We start from the raw sequence: 21,786 nt of genomic DNA, 5'->3' as shown, positions 1-21,786 counted from the left end.
AAAGAAATGAAATTTAAAACGTGACCTAACATCCAGAATGGACACTCTCTTTGATGGTGAGAGTGAGCTAAATGAATGAAATTCAAAAGGGAAGGCATCTTGAGTGTGTATGTATGTGTGTAGTATTTGTGGAAAGTTAAACGGTTTGTTCACTGATCTCTTCCCCTCGCCCCAATCTTTCTCTTATCTCCTTTGTTGCCTTTTTTGCTGTTGCTGTTGTTTAATCATAAAACTCGCTCCTCTGCTATCCCCAGGTCTCTGTCTCTGTACTTCCATATCCCTGTATCCCTGTGTATTTTTCTCTTCCTAGAGTATAGTCCATTTCTGGCTTTTACTCCAGAGTAAATCCATTTTAGTCGTATTTCCCTGTAGGTTCTGACCTGGCTTCTTCCTTCCTTTCTTTCTTTTTGTTGGTGGGGTCATTAGGTAAAGTTAGACACAGGTAAGGAAATGAGTGAGGAAGGGGGAGAGGGATTATAGAGGGTCTGAGGAAGGAAGAATTAAGGGAAGGGAGAAGGGAAAGGGTGAAGAGAGAAGAGAAAAGTCAGACACCCTCTGGCCTTTCAGAGGTCAGAGCTCAGATACTGCTGTGACCTCCTTTCCCTCCAGGCAACCAGCTGAATGTTTATAAACAAAATCCAGCGGAACTCTTTCCAAACAATAGCAGTTCACTAACTTCACAAGCACTTCCACAGCTCTTATGCAAATCAGTGAGGTCCCCTTATCAGACACCCCCCCTCCACACACAGATACACCCACACCACCCAAACACAGGATCACACTCACACCCTCCTCAAATATACATGAAGATATTTCCAGCAAGAGTATCCAGCGGAAATTTTACATTCCATCTGGGGAAGAGCTATAAGAGACAATAATCCAGATGGGAAAAAATAATAACAGTGATTTCATTGACCAGAAGATAAAGTGATTTAAAAAAAAAACAAACAAAAAAAAAAAAACAAAAAAAAAAAAACTAAAGCCATCTATATCTAGGCAATGAAATGCTGTGTAGACTATATACTAAACTCTAGCCACCAAATAGAATTATTTTAAAACAGGACATTGCATTCATCTAAACATCCACATTTCCAAGACAAAAGTGCAGATTTTTACAGTTGAAGAAAAGTCGCCACCTTTGTATGCAGCATCCCTAAATATTAGACACAAAAGCACCATTAAATCCTATAGCAAACAAACAACACATCTGATCAAAGTTACAAAATGTATAATTAAATCCATCTTTAATTACAAATGGCAGCTAGCAAAAAGTAAATGAATCAAAGATTTTGAAACAAAATGTGGTTTGCCAAGGTACAGAAATCAGAGCTCTATGTTAAATTGTAACTGAAACTCCATTTCAGGAATTAATTACAAAAGAGACCAAAAACGGTGAAAGCAAAAAAAGAGAAAATGAAATAAAAGATTTTCAAACTTTTGCTTTAAAAAGATTATCAGTGAAAGTCTAAGAGAAAAAGGTTAAAGAAAATATACCTCAGAGCAAAAAGATCATCTCCTTTTCTTCTTTGTCTATCAGTCCCCTGTTAAAGCATATGGAAAATGTTTTCAAAATGCCCAGATTTGGCACATTGTCATTGCAAAGAGAGCAGCGCAGTGATGCTGTTAGAGAAAATGGGAAATAAATTCAGGATTGGGTGCTGCCTCCTTCAATGCGGATTTATCTAACTTTAATTTAATATTCCGCAATCACTGAATGATCGCATATAATTCACCAAGATTTTAAAGGGCTTTATTTAAATACCTTGAGCAACAAGAGAATGAAATTTAAACCATTTCAGCCATTGCTTATATTTTTTGTTTATTTTCCTATTAGAAGAGCTTTAGGTGGCTATTTCTAATAATAAAAGGGAAAACGATGAAGGTTTGGTTTTTTTTAAAGGGAGAATGTTAAAGGAAAGCATTAGCTTTATTAAAATCATTTTGAACATAAAATCAAAAAGCACAAAATGGTTGTTTGTAAAACACTAAACCTTTAATCGATTTTATTGGCATTGCGATCGATTAGATAAACGGAAATCTATAGCAAACATCAAAGCATTTTAAACATTTTCTTTATCGCATTTATAAACAAAACTTTTCTTTTCAGCAGAAAAAAATGATTATCAAACGACTAACAGGAAATTCTTCAGATATCAAATTACGATAATAAAATTATTTCCACATGGGAAGGGATAATGACAATGATGATAGTAATTACAATAATGAATAATTCAACAACCCTTTGACATGTATAGAAAAACCTCGTGCAGAAACCTCTATTGAAGGGGGGGCTACTTTAAAATAAATTCTTTCTCTCTTTTTTGAAGGATTGTTTTCAGAGGCACCTCAAGGGAAGCAGTTTAGGTGTGGCTGCCAGACTAGTGTTAATTTCCCTGCTGTTTATAACGAGCCAATTTCTTTACTGGCGTTTTCCTTCCAAATTCAGTTACTTCTTATTAGCAAAAATTAACATGCAAATAAGAACCAGCTCTATCGGGTTTACAAACTTGTGTCTGCACCTATCTTCTACTTATTCTAAGAGATGATTCCCAAATTACGGAGGGGGCGAGGACTAGCCACCCCAAATCTGAACGTGTGACCACGTAGTCGATCTTTTAGGGGATTTGGAGATAGGAAAACTCCTCTCCAGAGAAATGCAGCCACCAGAACTTACAGCGGTCCAGCTGCGGCAAGAGGAAGTGTTGCTCTAACGGGTATTGTGTTTATTTGTTAAAGAAAATCAATGCAAGTGGCTCTAAAGAAGTCAGTGAGGCGTGGGTTTGGGACCCGCGGTGAATCGTGACTCCCGCAGGCTGGGCAAGCTGCTCTGCTCCTCAGTGCCAGAAAAGTCCCTGCGTCGCCCTGAGTCTGGGCGCGGACTGCGCGGCACCTGGCTTCCAGCTCGCTGGTCTTGCCCCGCGTTGCTTTCGTCGACTGCCTCAGTCTCTTTAATCCTACTCCTCTACTCTCGGTCCTAGCCAGTTGGTCTTGACGCCTTCCAGTTGACTGTGCTTGCCTTCCCACGCCCTCCCGCAGCAGCACACACCTTTCCCCCCCTCCTTTTCTCTTACTGACTCTAGGCGTCTTCTCCTTCCTTTGCGCTACAGGTCTGAACTTCTGTACTTCTTTTCCTTCTATTGGGATCTCACTCTTCTGAATCGCTAAATCTCTTCGGTAAATAGCCGAGTATTTTTCTTTCCCCGCTCCTCCCCCATTTTTCTCCCCTGCAATTTATTTAGCACCGGGTCTTCTTACTCTCGCACTTCTGTCCTCTCCTCTAGACATTCCAGAGCGTTCTCATCACACCAGAATGCACTTTTTTTTTTCCTCCTTTTTCCTCCTCCTCCTACTCCCCTTGTGGATTTGGGAGTGAGGGGGAATTTCGGGTTGAACTCCCAGGAGTTTTATTCTATTCTTTTAACAGCTTTACTTTCCCTTTTCTTCTTTGCGTAACCTTCACCTACCTACTAATTTATAACAGAAGCGGGTTCTTTCCCTTTCATTTCCAGTTTACAGTTTCCGTCTGGGGTTGTGCATTGCACATGCACTCTCTGGCTCCCCCTCCCCCCCGCCCTACTACCCCCGCCGGCCACCGATCCAAGCCACTATTTCATCTGCTCGGTTGCAGTCTAATTGTACTTTCTCCTTTCGGAATAAGTTCGTTTCCTTGATTTAAAGTTCTCTGTATAGCGCCTCTTTATTTGTCAAATAACTTCGTTGCTCAAATGAGGGGTCCAGATGTGTGTGTGTGTAGGAGGGGAGTGTATCACCCACCTTGGGTCTCTTTTAACGCCCATTTACTCTCAAGTGCCATCACCCACCCTGGTAATGTCTTTTGTGGATAACAACGAATTCTGGAAGATTTTCCCCCTCAGACCGCGCAGATTGCTCATGAATTATTCCCGAGCGGTCTCAGTCCCCTCACTTGGATCTTCCCGCTTTAAGTGGTCACCTTTTCAAACTTCCACTCTCTCTTCTCCTTCTCTTACTGGCAGCCCTGGCTTCGGGTCGGGAGCGCAGTTCTAAAGACCTCGTCCCAGTCCTCTTCCCTCTTGTTTCTAGCTGCTGCAGCTGCCGCTGAAATTCGCTGTGGCCGCTGCCTCTTCCCGCTTTAATCCCAGACCTCCAGTCATTGGGCAGCTCCTCAGAGGCAAGAAGTCAACACCATGGCAACCCGACAAGCCTATCAGATCACCGCTGGCCTGACAGCCGCAACAATGCAGGCAGGCGTGGGCTGGGCGGAAGAGCAGAGTGGCCACTCGCTCAGGTACACAGTCTGGGAGTGGACAGCAGCTGCCAGCCTCCAAGCTCTGGCTACACATATGTGCACCACCCAGTTCGTGCTCTCACCCTGTGACCCCTAGTAGGCTCTGGAGGAAGAGGAAGTAGAGGAGGAGGAGGGGAGATGCATGTTATCATTGGAAGAGCTGGGAATGAGAGTTTCAAGTTAAAAGGAATCCAGGTCCTAGAAACTGTAAACTAAAGATGCCTTGTGCCCCAGTCACAATAACCTCAGAACCAATTTAAGGGGGTGTGCGCAAAGGTGTGGGCTTTTTTCTTTGCCAATCTATCACTCGTTTGAGCAACATTAAGACAACACTCTGTTCTTGAGTCTCAAAAACGATAAAGGAAAACGTTGCATTTTAAACTTTTATGCAATGTTAGAGTCTGCAAAATAAGGCTCAACATTAGTTTGAGTAATGTTAACTGACTTCTTTGGAGATGACCTAAACTTTACCTGAAATCGTCTTTGCCTCATTCTTTCATAAAATTTTGTGTTTTGTGTGTACAGTTGTGTTCTAGATGTTGAACGGTAAAAAGAAGAAATGTGTAACTAGGAAATGTGCACATTCCTCTTGGGCCTACTCCACCTCTGTATTTTCTCAATTTCCTGGAGAAACTCCATATTAGGCAGATGGAGGAAGCAGAAATTTCATTTATGTTTTAGAGCATCATGCTAATTACCATGAGATAGACTGGAATTGCAGTTTTCCTTTTGAAATTCTAAAAGAAAAATTGGGGGGGAGGAGGGATACAATATATTATTTATTAACTTATAATTTCATTGTGAAACTTTGGTTAATATTTGTACAAGAATATTGAATGCTATAATTGGCCATATGCCCCCCCTTACCTCAACTTTGATGTCTAAACTTCAGAATGCAAGCTTAACTGCTGAAGTTATATAGGACAGAAAAAGGAACACATTCAATAATGCAGTTAATGTATCATATTGAGGAAACCATGTGTGAATCCGAAAATCTACACTTAAGTCCACTCCACATAAATACAGTTCATTAAATAAATAATTTTTATATTGATTGAACTTTTTTTTAATGAAGAGGCTCTCAGTGGATGAGCATTCAAATTATACTTGGCAGCATAAAATACTAGAGAATTCAGAAAGGCTTCTTAAAAACAGCAATTGCAATATTAAGCAGAGTAGGATAAAGAGCCAAGTTTTGTGGCTCTAAAAAGTTCAATGAAATCTTGAACTTCATTTTACCTTTTCTATATTTCATTGTCAATGGATTCCAGTATTATGATAGCATGTTTCTAAAATGTAATTTATTACAGACCAAAGACAGGTAGAATAACTGGCAATGGAAAAACAGGTCATGATATACTAGAGAAAAAATCTGGGGGTGTAATACGACTTTCCCTGCACTGAGGCTTTAATGACATTCTGGTAATATTTTCTTATTCTGTGCCACTCTGCAGTTGCTCAGTGAAGATCCACCAGGCACCTAGAGCTGAAATTTGGTTCTAGTTTAAATGGTTACTCCAATGCCGAGTTATTGATATCCTTACATTTTTTCAATAATTCTCATTACATTTGACATATGCTGAGTGTGTACAGTGGGAAATGTAAGAAGAAACATAATACCAGAATTTTAAATTAAAATGCTTAAACTTAACCTGTTATCTCCCAGAACCAACCATCTAAATTTAAAAGGTTTCTACTGAGCAGTTAAAAGAAGTGTACAAAAATCTTTCAGTACATTTTGGCTTCAGAAAAAATAAAGGAACACAGGAAATTTGATAACATTTAAAATTTTACTGCTTCATTCAGTGGTATAATCTCAGTTACTGGAAAAGTACAAATACTTTGGGACCTATATTTCTATTTGTGTATGTGTGTTATGTATGCTAGTTAAGGACATACATAGATACTGTCAATCAAAAGTTCATTTATATGTAATATCACTAATTTTAAAAAACTAAAATGAGATGAAATTAATAAATACATTACATTCAAACCAAAAGATTACAAATATCTAGATATTTTAATAGATCCTTTGAATTTTTGGATATTGTTAAGTTTTTCTTCATTATAAACTTGCCATTTATGGATGATTGAAAAATTAAAAAAGTTATTTCATAAATAATACAGATATTTATTTTTAAAATAATAAATCAATTTCAGTGTTTACCTTCAAAAATACCCTCATAGGTTATATGCTGTATGACCATATGTTTAAATACAGATTTATGTACATGCCACACACATGTTGCTAGTAAACTCTACATTCAAATCTCTGCATTTAAAGCTATTTTCTATAGCTTTTGTGTTTTCCCGTGCAGAAACTGTTTGAAAGAGGGACTCTCTCATTTTTAGCTAATGAATAAGACAGTGGAATTAAATGTTGTTTAAATGCTAAATTAAAAAAAAAATGAATGGAAGAATGCCTGGTTCGTTTTCAACAGGATGGATCCTGTCTCTATAGACTTCCTTCTTGACCTTACCTGAGTGTAAGTACTTTAACTTAAAGTATGAGATGCACCTAGAGGGGTAATACATTGAGCTTAATAGGAAGACAGTTAATAACCTTTTTTCATCCTCATGCACTATCAATCATGGCTGTCACCAGTCTGCTGAATCAAAGCAAAAGTGTTCTTCACAGATGACTGATTAGAGACGCAAAATCACAAGATCCATCTTCATGGTCACTTTTATTATAGTCATTTTTAAACTGACAGCAACCTGCTCAGTTTCAGCACACTGGGCATCACAAATAGTGTCACTCAGTGCAGCTAAGCATGAGAAGAGGTTGGTTGGATTATACTTAAAAATAATTAGGCCCTCAACCCTTTGTGAAGCCAAGAAAAAGGTATTCCTCCCTCCACCCCCCACCTCCATAACTTGCTTTATTCCATTGTATCATTAACTTGCCATTCTGAAGGGAGGCAATGCAGAGTATAGTTTTATCCTTGTTAATTATCTAGGATTATGAAATGAGTATGTCCACTTGAGAGTTCACAGATAACTTTTGCCTACTACTTTTTGGTAACTTCATTGATTAACAACAACTTTGCTACCTCATAGTTCAAATAGAATTCTTTTTATGCAGGCTTTTAAAGGCTTCAGGAATCCTGGTAGTCAGATATTATTAAATGATACTACAAGGTGCTCTTTTCTGAGGAAGGCTTTTAATGACATCATTCGAATGCTGTAGCACTGGTATTACTGAGGTTATAATTATGTAAGTCATTAATCTTAAAGTAGGTTAAGATATTAACTATTAGGTAGTTATGTAAATTCTTAATATATAATCTTTTATTACTTCATTTTCTTCCCCAAAGTGTTGAAATAATGGCAAATTTGTTAAACCAAAAAGTAGATATACATTTTAAAAAAACACTTTAAACTAGGGGATTTGAAACAGTTATGTCTAAATCAAATGATAAGAAAATTTGTCTTTACTTGGAGTCTTGATGTTTATGCTAAAAAAATGACCCATCAGGTGTCATGATATTTTCACACATACTTTTAGAATACTTTATAAAACTAAAAGGTTATTAATGACGAAATTACATATTCACATGGGAAAACATTTTTAATGGAAAACCTTCAAAATATGTTGTGATTATCAGGCCTATTTTATAGGGCTTTTATTTCATATTTCAGAAAAGAAAATCCAATTGGAGTTAAGTTTTCAATTGTAATTTTAACCAAAGCACCTTCTTTTAAATCTCCATACAGTTATCTTTTCCTTTCATCCCAAATGTTCACTTTCTTGTGATAGGCCACACACACACACACACACACACACACACAAACACACACACAGAGAAAGAGAAAGGGAGGGGAGAGAGAAAAATTATCACGAATATTTCTTTACATAACATAATACTTTCACACTCATTTTCAAACAAGTTAATATCCTACCTTTAATACTTCTCTCTTTAGAGCTACCAATTCTTTTCCTCCTCTACAAACATTCACACGCACACACACATACATATATACCTTTATTCTAAATTATGAGAATCTTTTCTTCTCTGCACAAAATATATAGACAACATAAAAATATATATTAATGATATAGCTGTGTATTCCACAGATGTTAACGTCTGCATAAATGTACTCACTATGGATATGAAGGTTAATATTAATTCCCTTATATATTGTACTCTGCTTATACATATTTTTCTATAAACTGATGGAAATAAAATAATTATGAAATAAAGGCTAATTATCTAATTTGATTTTTATTTTGAGTTAAACAAAATTATCTTTGATTTTGGATAGATGTATGTGTTAGTGGATATTTTAAAAATTTTCCACTTTATTAAAAATAATAACATTTACTGATATATTGTTAAATATGAAAAATTAGGTTTAAATGAAATTCTTACATATTTTTAAAAGCTACATATTTACATGTATGCAATGCAATAAGCACCATAACGTGTTCATTTTCAGTTTAATGATGAAAGCATGATTTCTCCTGACAAAATGTCACGTGTGTGCATGTGTATTTCAGTTTGGATACATTGAATTTACATTTTTAAAAAGGATAATACTTCATAGAATTAAATATTATTACTTTTAAAGTTAATTTCTGGTCTAGAATACTTTTTCTAACTAGATTTTACTGGTCAGAATATATATGGAAAAGAGATTTATTTGAAATTTTGGGACTCAGTATAGCATTTTTATGCATTAATGCAATGAAATGATATGCCTGCTTCTTGGCCTCATATTAGTAATCTATGCAGGCAGTCACTATAGATCTTTAATATGCACCATTGATATGAACATTCTTAAGGTTTATAAGAAATATAGGTCAGAATAATCAGACTTTCCTCTATAGGTGGGTCTTAATATACTGAGAAAAAAAAACAATTTTTCTTTATATTTTGAAAATTTAATCAAAACAAAACAATTTCTTTTAAAACTACAGTTTCTTTTAAAAGATATTATAGAACATAATTGTTTGGGAATTTTGTATTTTAATGTAATTTGAAACCAGCATCCATTTACATTTATAGCATTATTGTTAATTTGGAAATACTTATTTTTTAAAAAAAATCAGTATCTTTATTTCCCTGAAATATTTACCTGGTTATTTTGTTGCTGTTAGTTTAAAAAATCTGTCTTCATTTGCTTGCATTGTTTGTGTTTTGATTTTTGTTTCAGGAATGTTCTTATGTTTCAGTCAATATATAAAGTATTTGGTTTTATTTAATGTAAGAATAACATATGATAAATTAGGATGAAACCCTTGCAATTTAATTGATAGAGATGCACTTAATATAAAAATACATGTATGCATATTAATAAAATAATTTTTAAACTAGAAAAGCCAAATAATGTTTGCATATTCCAGTTTGGTCTGTAATTGATATTTGTGCATTACGTGTATTATGTACATATATATATACATAATTACATTTAAATACTATCATATTTAGATTATTGACTTCTTTGAAATGGTAAAATGCTGTTACACACAGATATTACAATTATTCTTGCCACATCTGTGTTTATGTAGTCTGAATATGCAGTTATGGCATTTCTCTCTTTCCTAGGATACATTTTCCCCTTGGTACAGAAATTGTTCTTTGTTGAATCTTTGTGAAAAAAAAAAAAAGGCTGTTATATGAGTGTCAGTTTGCAATAAATGTGTGAAAAGACTTACGGTCAGGATTAGACTGGTCATCTCTTAGGGTGTCTTTCCTACCTGGGCTTCAGAGCCCCAGCTCCCAACTAGTGATATTTAAAGAAAAAAGAGAAGGAAGAAAAGGTCATTTAAAAATCACCTTTACCGTTTTATAGTCAAAGGGTAAAATTTTGAGATATTTACAATAATTTGTTATATGATTCTATTTTTAGTTCTTTTCCTAGATCAGTTTTCAAAATGCTATTATTTACTATTTACTATTGTAAATATTGTCATTTTGTTTAACTCTTGATTTTTACTTAAAATGTGAGATATACAACCTTTAAAAATCTCCCAAATTGAAGTTATTATTTTCTCTACCATTCATATGCCCCAAATCTTTTTGCTGTTCAGCCACTGAAGCTAGTGGGTGCATCTTATAACAGACTATTTTAATTAGTATGCTTATTTATACCTATTTCGGTTTACAAAGAAATATGCAAATAGACGTAAAGACAATTTTTCATAATATTCTCTAAGATGTTAGTTATGTTCTCAAGTAAAAAATTTAGTATACTATGATATAAAGATCCCCTTTTTGATAGCTAAAGCTTTTACATGTAAACCTTCACTTATGTATTACACAACCACTGAAGAATTTTAATGTGTTGCAGTTCATTTTGCAATATTTGCACAAACATTCAGAGTAGTATTATGTTGCTTAGTTATTTCATTATATTATATTTCACATTTAGATTTTCATTGAATTTTCCTGTTTTCAACATTTAGAGATCATCTCATTAACTATCATAAACTAGTACTTTAAGGAGGGGCAATTCTGAAATGTAAACATTCCTTCTAGAGTTTTACAGCATTGCCATGGAAGAGAATGAGGAGACTAGCATTACTTTCCCCCAAACATTTCCCTGTTATGATTATAAGAAAAGATCAGATGCTGTGGCAATTTTTTTCATATGCGATCTTTCTTCAGAATTATTTCCAAAGTCAACTGTCCTTAGAGCTTATTTTCATCTCCAAAAAGCATTAAGTTTGCTTCTTTGTAAAATATTTCCTCATAACATATCTTAGTTTAATTCACTTTTAGCAAAAGAAACACCCTGGCTCAATCTGGAGACCTCCTTCCAACATAATTTAGCTGGACCTTTTCTTAGTAAAGGTTTTCTGGTTTTCATTTTCACTTCATATTCTCAAATAAAAGATCCTTTGTTGTCTACCATTTGATTGGACTTAATGAAAAACACTCCATTTTAACTTAACAGTATTTCCTTTTGAATTTATTATATTTAAGAACACTGTCAAAAATCAAACATTTAGTCTCAGGTTTTTATATTTCAAAACATCACATGGCTCAGTGAGGTGATGTAAAAAGGATACTGAAAAGATTTCAAAAAGAAAAGCAAAAGCGAAAAAAAAACCCAGCTTCATTTTAATATGAAACTAAATACTATGGCTAATGCGCAGATTGGGAATGGCAGCTGACTGTAAAGACTAACATGTGACAGGGTGCCAACAGCGGAATTGTGTGGTATTGACTAAATGAGGTTCACTGATTTGTATTGAGGCTAATATCTTCTTTAAACAATTCCGTGTAAATTGTGCGTATAAAGTCATTGGAAGCTATTTCTCAGGACAGCCTCGCTGGCTAGCTACCTGCTGGAGTGAGGAAGATAATCAATAGGAAGAAATAGAGCTGAGCATGAGCCTGGGAAGCTTCAGAGCAGTTAATGCTGATAAAAGTAGATGCTGTCAATATTTGGGAATAGCACAACTCTAAGATAATAGACAAAAGAGAAGTGCATATGTTGCAGGGTGTTCAAACGGGGCAAAATTAACACCTAACTGGCAGATGATGCCCTAGGCTGCAAAAGACATTACAGGTATTATTAAATTATTATTACAGGTACTGTTAAATTTCTACTGAAAAAGGTACCAAACTTTTATCCGTAGTTAAATACCCATTTCCGTTTCGACGATTAGTAGGTTTCTGCTGATCATTAACATTGGAGAGACTTTGCAATATTTGGCAGATATAGTTTTAAATGTGTTATACCATGTGTGTCATTAAGAAATTGTTTCTTAAAAATTCTCTAAGGTACTTCCAAGGCATAAAATAATAAAATACCATAAAGAGGCTACAATGAAAATGGCCTGTCAGTCAAAGGGTGAGGCCAAGGTATAAACAAACCTAATTGTCTTTGCATATACTAGTGATTATAGCAGATACCTTATTTTTTAAAGGTAGTAGTCTTACTGGAAGTGAGGTAATGGTATATTTTTACTAACTTAATACTGAAAATCAGTTTTCCTCTTGCTGTCAGGCGATGAAATTTTGTTCTTCTGTGCTGATCTTTCTGTTGATGTATTATGACATAGTCTGTCAACATGAACAGATATGTGAAAGGAGACTGGGTGACGGAAACATACAACCTGGATACAGCGCTTCTTGAATTTTAAGCATGGTATCATGTTTGGGTAGAACAAGTGAGATTGTGCTTGCTTTAAAATGCTGTTATTTTTATACCTTTTTAGCTCAAGCAAAACAGGTGGACTATGACAAGGCTCTAAAGCTGAATGAGTGAGCCAAATCTACAACACATATTTCAAAATACATTTCATAAAGTAAATTCACATCCCATTTTAAAAAAACACACCACCATTTGTGAAATATAAAAGTTCTGGACAAAGAGAAGAAATCAATTCATGCACATGTGATTATTAAACAGAGCCATTTTCTCCCAAATTAAACAATTCCACAACTGTTACATGCTTTTATTGTCACAGATGTTTTTATTGTTTGGTGTTAGATATCTGGATTATATCAAGCACATGATTCTGAGGTTTGGTAAAAGCGAAGTTGATAGCTTTATTTAAGGCTGAGCTAAGAAATGTTATTATAAAGGCAAGTATATTTATCTAAAATGTTACATTATAAACATTATTTTTGCCTATGAGAAATAGAGAAATGAATAAAGTGTATCCTTGCTTTTCATTTTATGGTTTTATCTTGGGAAAAACTATTTATTTTAAAAATATTTTTTTAACCTTTAGCAAACCACACATTGGGGTTATAAACTAAAATAATTCCATATTCCAAATAAATCACCTTTTTAAGCTTCCCTACAAATAAAAAAAATTGCTTTCAAAATTTGGTAGTGTGTTGTTATACATCCCACATTTTCATCTTAAATACAGAAACATAAGAGATCCTTAGTCATTATTGAATTCTAGAGAAGACTTCATTTCAAATAAAGTATGAATTTTGATTTAGTGACACAGAAAAAAATCTTTTAAGATCTATACTTCAACTAATTTGTTAATCTTGTGCCACTTGCAGCATTTGTCACACATATAGACCAGGAAATTGGCTCCATCTCATTCTAGCTCTGTATTGAATTAAAAACCTCTACTGCAAAAAAGAGCATGATGTGGGGAAAGAATAAATTTAGTTCTTTCTTTAGTAATGCACATATATTTCCATACATTTCACATCCTAGGGGAGCCTATGAATGCATTCAATAAATACAAAACTATAAAGTATAATTCCAGAAAGGGGGAAGGCTTTTAATTTTTTTTCTGGTTTTAATATACCATTTTAATTTTGAAGACCAACAATTAAATATTTTAATACAATTTTTTCTATATTTTTAAGCAAAGAGAGCTTCTGTATCAAAAATAAATCTAAAATAATGACCCTTAGTTGCTCCTTCCACTTGGATAATGTTAGCAGGTTTAGATCAAAGCAAATTAAATATCAGCATTAGAAAATTGAGAAAAATGTTTATATGTCATTTGAATCTAGGTTTGTATTTAATTCACCAAAGTCCACCCTGGTTAATTTCATAGACATTGTATGCAAACCACTAGGCATATATATTAAAATGAATACCTATCCCTACTTCATATTTCTAGGCTAACAGAAAATGGGGCTTCCAATAAAGTATGATAATAAAGGCAAGGCTTTTAAGCATGATTGGTGCATTTCTATTAAGATTTTGCTAAAATGAAATATGCCCACAGGTGAAAGAGATTACTAACTCTACTAGGGACTTACTGTATGTGTAGTTCACCATACTTTAAAGTATTTGCATCTGTGACTGTGTTCTGAGGAAGCAGTGCTGTGTGGTAGATTTATGATGGCCTCATGGAAACAGACCTAGCAAAGATTATGGCATACTTGTTTAGAAAAACGGTGGACTGAAGGTTCCTGATTTACACTGGCATATATCTAGATGAAACCATAGTTTGCAAATTGCCTTGAGGAGTCATCTTTTATTAAGTGTTTGATAGATACTGAAATGTACATATCTATTTTAAAACATATCAAGAATGCTGATAATATATTTGTAAGGATTCTGTTACACATTTTCAGGCTAAAAACATTTTTATTTATATATTTACATTTCCTACCTTAACAATTAAAACCTAGTAAAAATAATGACATGTTGAGAAATATGTTTCATAATATTTCAAAACTAATTGTTAATATTAAAAAAATTTGAAAATTTTCACAATAAATCTCCTTATTAAGAGGTTCAATGTCTGTAAATTTTTTTTTACATTTATATTGTTATTTAAAGATGAAGAAATAAATCTTAAATGACTGCTTGTAAATTGGTTAACTTAAAACTTATCACTCCCACGGTGGCTTCCTTTTAAAAATGGTTAATCACATGCTCTTCATTTAAGGATCTGGCTGTTCTCCCTATTTTCTAAGACCAATGAAAATACTACCTGGCTAAATTCAGGTCTGAAATTGTAAGCAAATGTGCTTATAGACTTTTTCCTATGGGAAGGTCTTATCTCTGTATTAATCAGAGATGACAGAATGCATGACACAAACTTGTAATCATTCTGCTATGCATTTCTAATTCCTGTTGCTATCATTTCTTGCTATCCCTCTTTTTATATATATATATATATAGTCCATGGTGTTTTTATTCATATTTAGGAGAACCACAAATTGTTTTCCCAAATCCCACAAACCAATTTATAGACATTGATTTAATCTGAGAAATAAATATTTGGGAAAAGATGAGGGTATTATACAATTAAGTAACACAGCTTCAAAATGGCTAGAACTAACCCTCTTAAAAATCCTCATTCTGTTGGTTGGCTTATCCTTGTATTTTACAGCTTAGGAGTTTGGATGCTTAATGCTGGTATTGTGTAAAATAGGTGTTTCTGGAAGTCACATTTATGAATTATTGTGTGCCTCAACTGCTTCAGGACATAAAATTTCTCTAACAGACAGCAGCTGACAGATTGGGAGAATCTGACTCAAAGTGTCAGATAACTTTTAAACTTAACGTAAGTTTTGAAGGTATCTTTTGGGTCTCTTTTCTTAGGGATTCAGTAAAAGCAAATGGAATGTGTATTAACCACTTACTTCCACTATTAGCCTAACCTCTTCATCACAACCCAGGATACATTTCCATTGTAGTTATTATCTTCCCCTTCCTTAGAGAGTTGCAGTGAAGGGACCCAATTGGGACATTTAGCATTAAACAAATAAAACAGTTCATTTATTAGGAGTTTTGGGGGAAAATGCCAAAATGGTAAGATTGACTTATTTTTCTAGGAAATGAGTACCGTGAGGTTTTAGCCACAGTTTTAGTCATGGCTGACAGTTGGGAAGCAAAGACAATGTTTATTCAGTGCTCAACATGTGCTATTTACATGACCACATTCATCGTCATAGCTCCCCTGGGAGGTAGGTACTATTATTAGCCCCATTTTACAGATGAAGGAAATCAAGGCACAGAGTGGTTAAATAACTTACCTGGGGTCATAGAGCAGGTTAGAACTAGAGTCAGGCACCTTATGCTGCTTCCCTAAGAGTAATTAGCAAAGACTGATCTTTTTTTTGAATCCAAGGGAGTAAAATCATATTCTATATCAATGGAGGAGAAATCGCCCACTGTCCCCCCTAGCTAAAAATTGGGGTAAATAAGCTTGGCCAAAGTCTGCTGACTTTGTCTGGATATTCAGTTTTGAAAAAGAATAAATGTAACTTGAGCTGATATACAGCCCAGTACAGATTTGAGAACACTGGGTGTGGCAGATTTAATCTTTGGCTTTTTTTCATACTATGGTATCTACTCCTCCAGAATGCTCAGTGACATGAAACTACCTATGAGTTTGTAACAGATGGACAAATTTAGTAAAATCCCAGTCTTCCACATGAAAGTATCTGTTTTGAATTACATGTTTCTGTAACATTAATAGGAATTATTGATAGTGTTATCCTTTCCAAGACTCTGAATTCTGTAGTTGTGATTGTTGCATTTATATGCCATTGTATGAGATCAAGTATAAACTTATGATACTATGTTAGAATATATCATTTTTTTAACTCCATGGATAGGATTCAGTGCACAGCCTTCTATACGCTCATCAGTGATTGCTTTTTATTATTTCTGTTGCATTGTTTTTTGGCTTTTCCTCTATTTTTTAAATTCAGTTTTATTGAGAAACATTCACACACCATACAACCATCCATGGTGCACAATCAGCCGCTCACAGCACCATCCCATAGCTGCGCATTAGTCACCCCAATCCATTCCTGAACACCTTCCCCACACCAGAAAGAATCAGAACCAGAACAAAAAACAAAAATAAAAAAAAGAACACCCAGATCACCCCACTCCCACCCCATCCCTCATCCAGGTTTTGTCCCCATCTTTCCACTAATCCATCTATACACTGGACAAAGGGAGTGCGATCCACAGGGCCCTGACAATCACACTGTCACCCCTTGTAAGCCACACCGCCACACTATCATCTTCAAGAGTCAAGGCCACTGGGCTGGAGCCTGGCAGCCTCAGGTATTCACCTCCAGCCATTCCAACACATTAAAACCTAAACAGTGTCACCCATACAGCGAGCAAGAACATCCAGCAGAGTGACCCCTCGACTCCACTCGAAATCTCTCAGCCACTGAAGCTTTACCTCACTTCACTTTGCATCTCCCTCTTGGTCAAGAAGACACTCCCAGTCCCACGATGCCAGGTCCAGACTCATCCCTGGGAGTCACATTCTGTTACATTCACTTTTATTCAAAAAGACTTGCAGTAAGAATTGCTTGTTTTATGTGCTCATAGGAGTTGCAGGTTATGTGTAAGTTGGCCATAGCCAACAAGCCAAATCCTATTATATACTGTTGAGGTAATATGCGCATTTTGCTTCATTAAGATATTACGGAATTTACTTATGTGTAGAAAATGCTTCACAAATTCCAGGTGCTCAATAAATGTTTATCAAATAAATAAATACATACTTTGATTAAAACCTGATTTAGAGGAGCCACCCGTCACTGAGTCCAACATTGGTCATTCAGGTTTGTTAAGTTAAAAATAACTTTGGTGTTTTTTTCCCCCTAGGCTGCCATGAAGATAAGGATATAGGCAACTGCAGTTTGCTAGCATCTATAATGGAGAAAACAGGTCAGAAAGCCATGCAAGTATTATTAAGCAAATAATAGAATAAAGTACATAAGAGTAGAAGCATTGAAGTCAGTGGAATGAGGGCTCGAATTCTAGCTCCAGTTAACATGGTGCTGTGACCCCGAGCCAGTTACTAAACTCTTCAGACCTCAAGTTTCTTTTCTATAAAATGAGGTTGATAATAATGAGGAGGATATTTACCTCTAGAAATGGTTTTTGGATCTTCTGTGAAATAGCATAACACAATAAATATTACCTATCATTATTAATTTATAGTAGATTTTGATGGCTCTAAGTATATTTTGGTTTGCTCTTTGTGAAGTTCTACTTTAGCATGTTAAACTAATAAATGATATTTTCAAATGAAAAAGTGTTTTGTTTTGAGCATTCTCTTAAAAATCGAAGTACACTCAACTCTGAGAGGAAAATTGTTAAAAACAGGTAACTAGTTCAGAATATTATGATTATATAAGCTTGTTGGATTTATAAACATCAAACTTCTACAATCTTGTTTCTATATATGGAAGCAATGTTATATGAACAAAATTTTAAAGTAAATAGTATTCTCTTTTCATAAAGGGCATGGGTTCAAAATTTTTTAACTGTATGCTGTGATTACAATGGTGAACAAAATACTACTGTTGTCTTCAAAATACTTACACTCCATTGGAAAATTTAGTGACCAAAATTAGGAATTAAGAGCACTCAAGGAAAAATGAATTCCATAAAACCAATTTGGAAGTATAAAATCAGGCATTTAATTTTTATTGTGGACTACTGAGAATGTCATATATTTTTTCAAACATTTTAGGCTTTGCATCTGTCACTATAATATATGTTTGTATCTGTGTACATATGTGTGTGCATGAACTGAGAAAACAAAATAAAAAAAGGCCTCTTTTATCCAGATCTCATTGCCTTGTGTATAAGAAGAGAGTGTTTTTCTTTCTCATCCTTAAGTGAAGATACCATTTCCCTGAAGGAACAATTATATACATGCATAAACTGACATGCAAGGCTTGTATAATGCAGTCATGTAAATAATGAAGTAGTTTATAAATAGCAAAATCTACTCAACAGAAGAAGTAATATTTATGATGTTTTCTGCATTCTTTCTTTCTTTAAGTTTTCTGCTTTCAAAGACTGCTGGGCAGTGCAAGTGTGATATGTAATTTTATAAAAGAAAGGTAAAAATATTTCCTTTTAATATTGACAGGAATAATAACAAATATTCCTTCTCTCCCTTGTTCTTCGACTTGGGTGACTTGTGCCCTCGTGTGTGCCCTTTCTGTTGACAGTTACATGCAAGGTATAGATGCTTTGACAGACTGTGTGCACAGTCCAAATAAGCCATGATATTCAGAATTATTTGGGCAGTGGCAAAACGTAGCTGTGTTAGGCAAAGTATAGCCATCCTGCTGGACACTTAGATGAAAAGTACAAAAGGAGAAAGAATGAGCATTCCTAAATCTACCATATTTCATTTGTGAATGAAATGAATTAGATGAAAAACGAATTTAGACTTTACATCTAACTTGACATTGTACATCATCACTCCTGATAGAGACAAAAAAAATCATACCAGATTATTATTGTTGAAATAAAACCCAATTCTCATGGTCTATAAACTGTATTTGGTAAATTTTTTTTAATCTTCGAGAGGTGTATTAGGTATTATTTTCTATTCTAATTTGAGATTAATGATAAAAGTGTGCCTGACTGCCGTCTGTTTTCACAGGTGTCATCTTATGGAAATGCTGGTTCTTGAGCTTAACTCTGATGTTCTGTATGCCAAGCAAATAGGAGCTGAATAAATCTATGGTGCTGACTTTCTCACATTGAACTGTTGCTCTCTGAATGTAACCTCATGATAGAATTAAAATGGTATGTTTTCCAAATCTTTTGAAAATTGTTTGTTCCTAATCCATAAAGCCAATATAAAAGTATATCTGCATAATACTAACAAGAGAAAGGAAAAAAAAAACTGGAAGAAAAAAAGATGGAAAAAATGAACAAAGTTTTGTTGATCTTATTTAGTTTTTTCTTTAGCAGATTTTACTCAACCAGATTATTAAAATATCCCAGCTGTTCAAAGGGTGCATGAAAGAGATAAACACTGTAGAACTGGAGGTTCAGAGCATAGAAAAACCAAAAGAAATCATATATATTAAATGAGAGTGAGATGACCATCTCCCTATTGTAAAGTAACAGGCAAAGTGTCTTAGAAGAGCTAAATCGTGAGCTGTAATTTGATGGAGAGATATTGTATCATAAGCCTATTTCCATCTTACTGCAGAGTTTTTACTAATTTGTATGGATAGATGTATTCTACTTTAACTATTGTACTGTTAAACTTTTAGATTATTCTAAACTTTTTGCTATTACAGAGTGCATTATTATTTAAATAGTGAAAAATGGGAGATAACCTAAATGTCCAATAATAAAGAAATGATGAAATAAATCATGGCACAGATATACAACACATGATTATATACCACTAAAATTATTTTTGCCAATAAATTTAAATGGTTTATAATTGCTTGGGAGTATATTAGATGAAAAAGTAAAGAAAAAAAAACTATCATAAACACATACCTTAAAACATTATATGCAAAAAAATATATAAAATTTAGTATATGTAGAAAAAGATCAAGAAAAAATATTATAATAACTTTGTGCTTAATTCTGGATGGTGGAATTATTGATGATTACTACTTTCCTTTTTTATTTCCCATATTGGTAATACTGAGTCTAAATAAAAGAAATAAATTATTTACCTAATATAATAAGTATATAAAATGCCTCATTGATGTTTTAATTTGCATTTCTTTGACTGGTAAAGAGCATGATTATTTTTATTTTCATGTTTCCTAATTCATTTCCTTTCATCTGAATTGTATAAATGTTCTTTGTCTAGATTGCTTAGTTATTTTGTTCCTTTGTAAGAATTCTTTATATATCAACATTTGCTGTAAATATTCTCCTTTGCCTGTATTATTAAAATTTTATTTTACATTGTTTATTTTTCAACATTTTAAATTTGTCAATATTTTTGTGACTTTGTCTATAATTTCACATTTGAAAAGTTTTTAGCCCTACAGTGTTCAGTAAATATAAAAATTTTTTATAGTTTTGCAAATTTTTTTGACTAATTTCCTTGTAGGTTTTAACTAAACACTTTCAATTAGCATTAAGAAGTTAGCATTGTAGGTTCATTTTATTGACCTACAAAACATTTTTTCAAATGCTAATAAATGGCCCCAATACCATTTATTCACATATATTATGATGCGTTCTTTAATTATATATCTGATATCTATACACACACACACACAAGGACATATATATTTATATTGATATAAGATATGTGCATAGAAATTTTTTTTTAATTTTTTACTTTTTCTTGGTTTATATGACTGTCTGTAAGTCAGTACCACACTACTTTAATAACATTGCTTTTAATAAGTAATTTTAATATTTGATTTGGTAGTGCAGGCTCATTACACCCTTTTAATACATTTTTAAATGTTATTGCCTCTTTCCTTTTCTCAATTAATTTTACTAGCACTTTCTATTTTCCTTTAAGAAAACAATCCAGTTGGGGTTACTTTACATTGAGAATTACAGTAAATGTAAAAATTGATTACTCTAAATAATTATGAACAACTTATTAGTTTATTTGAACCCAACTGAATGTTCTGCCTACTTCTTATCCCTGCATAGTATCAATGGAGACATAATTCCTGAAACTTCTATATCCTCCCTTTTTCTCTCATAAGGCTCTGGAAACAACAGCCCTCCAGAGACGTACCAAAACATATCTTCTCTGTGTTGGTAAAGGTTAGTAATGAATGTTTCCACAACTCATGGGAGTAGTTCCCCACAACATTAAAATATTCAGCCAGTTAAAGATTACTCAGGTTAACAAATATCTTGAGGAGTGGATGTTTGTCATTTTCACCTCATGGCAAATTATGACATCAGATTTCACAACACCTGACATGTCAAAATGTGAATATTGGTGGGGGTGGGGGTGGGAAGGAATAGTTAATTCTGGGTCACAAGCCAGTTGTGGGAAAAGTAGATCTAGTCAGGGTAGTAAATTTAGGACTTTGAATAGTAATAGGGAAGCAGAGTGTCTGTGCAGAAAAGCCTGTGGAAAGTTTGTTAGCAAGCAAGCTTTGTCGCAATTTTGTGATGCTCCCTGGTATTTGTAAGGCAGATGTTTATGTTTGAGCCAGGGTATCACCTCATGCCTTGCTTTCCAATTTACTTTTTATTCCAGTTAAGATCCCCCAAATCCACTGCCCTATACCTTAGGCTATCTCATCAGACGCAGGTTTATTAGTATCTTTCTCCATACCATCTGTTACACCACACATATACTTTGTCTCAGGCGCTGGGTGGCATGTTTCATGTTTTACTGATATTATTTT

The 21,786-nt window shown here is 34.1% G+C and overlaps 1 long non-coding RNA gene across 1 annotated transcript in view; it reads left to right on the top strand.

Moving 5' to 3' along the window:
- LOC119509250 overlaps positions 1 to 21,786 on the top strand; it is a 40,327-nt gene that overhangs the window by 6,265 nt on the left and 12,276 nt on the right. The window contains exons 2-3 of the long non-coding RNA XR_005211660.1: positions 17,288 to 17,350; positions 19,089 to 19,234. This is a non-coding gene — a long non-coding RNA (uncharacterized LOC119509250). The remainder of the gene's footprint in view (positions 1 to 17,287; positions 17,351 to 19,088; positions 19,235 to 21,786) is intronic.

The sequence above is a fragment of the Choloepus didactylus genome, chromosome 14 (assembly GCF_015220235.1).
Source record: "Choloepus didactylus isolate mChoDid1 chromosome 14, mChoDid1.pri, whole genome shotgun sequence".
Taxonomy (NCBI): Eukaryota; Metazoa; Chordata; class Mammalia; order Pilosa; family Megalonychidae; genus Choloepus; species Choloepus didactylus.
This window is presented reverse-complemented; position numbering and strand designations above follow the sequence as displayed.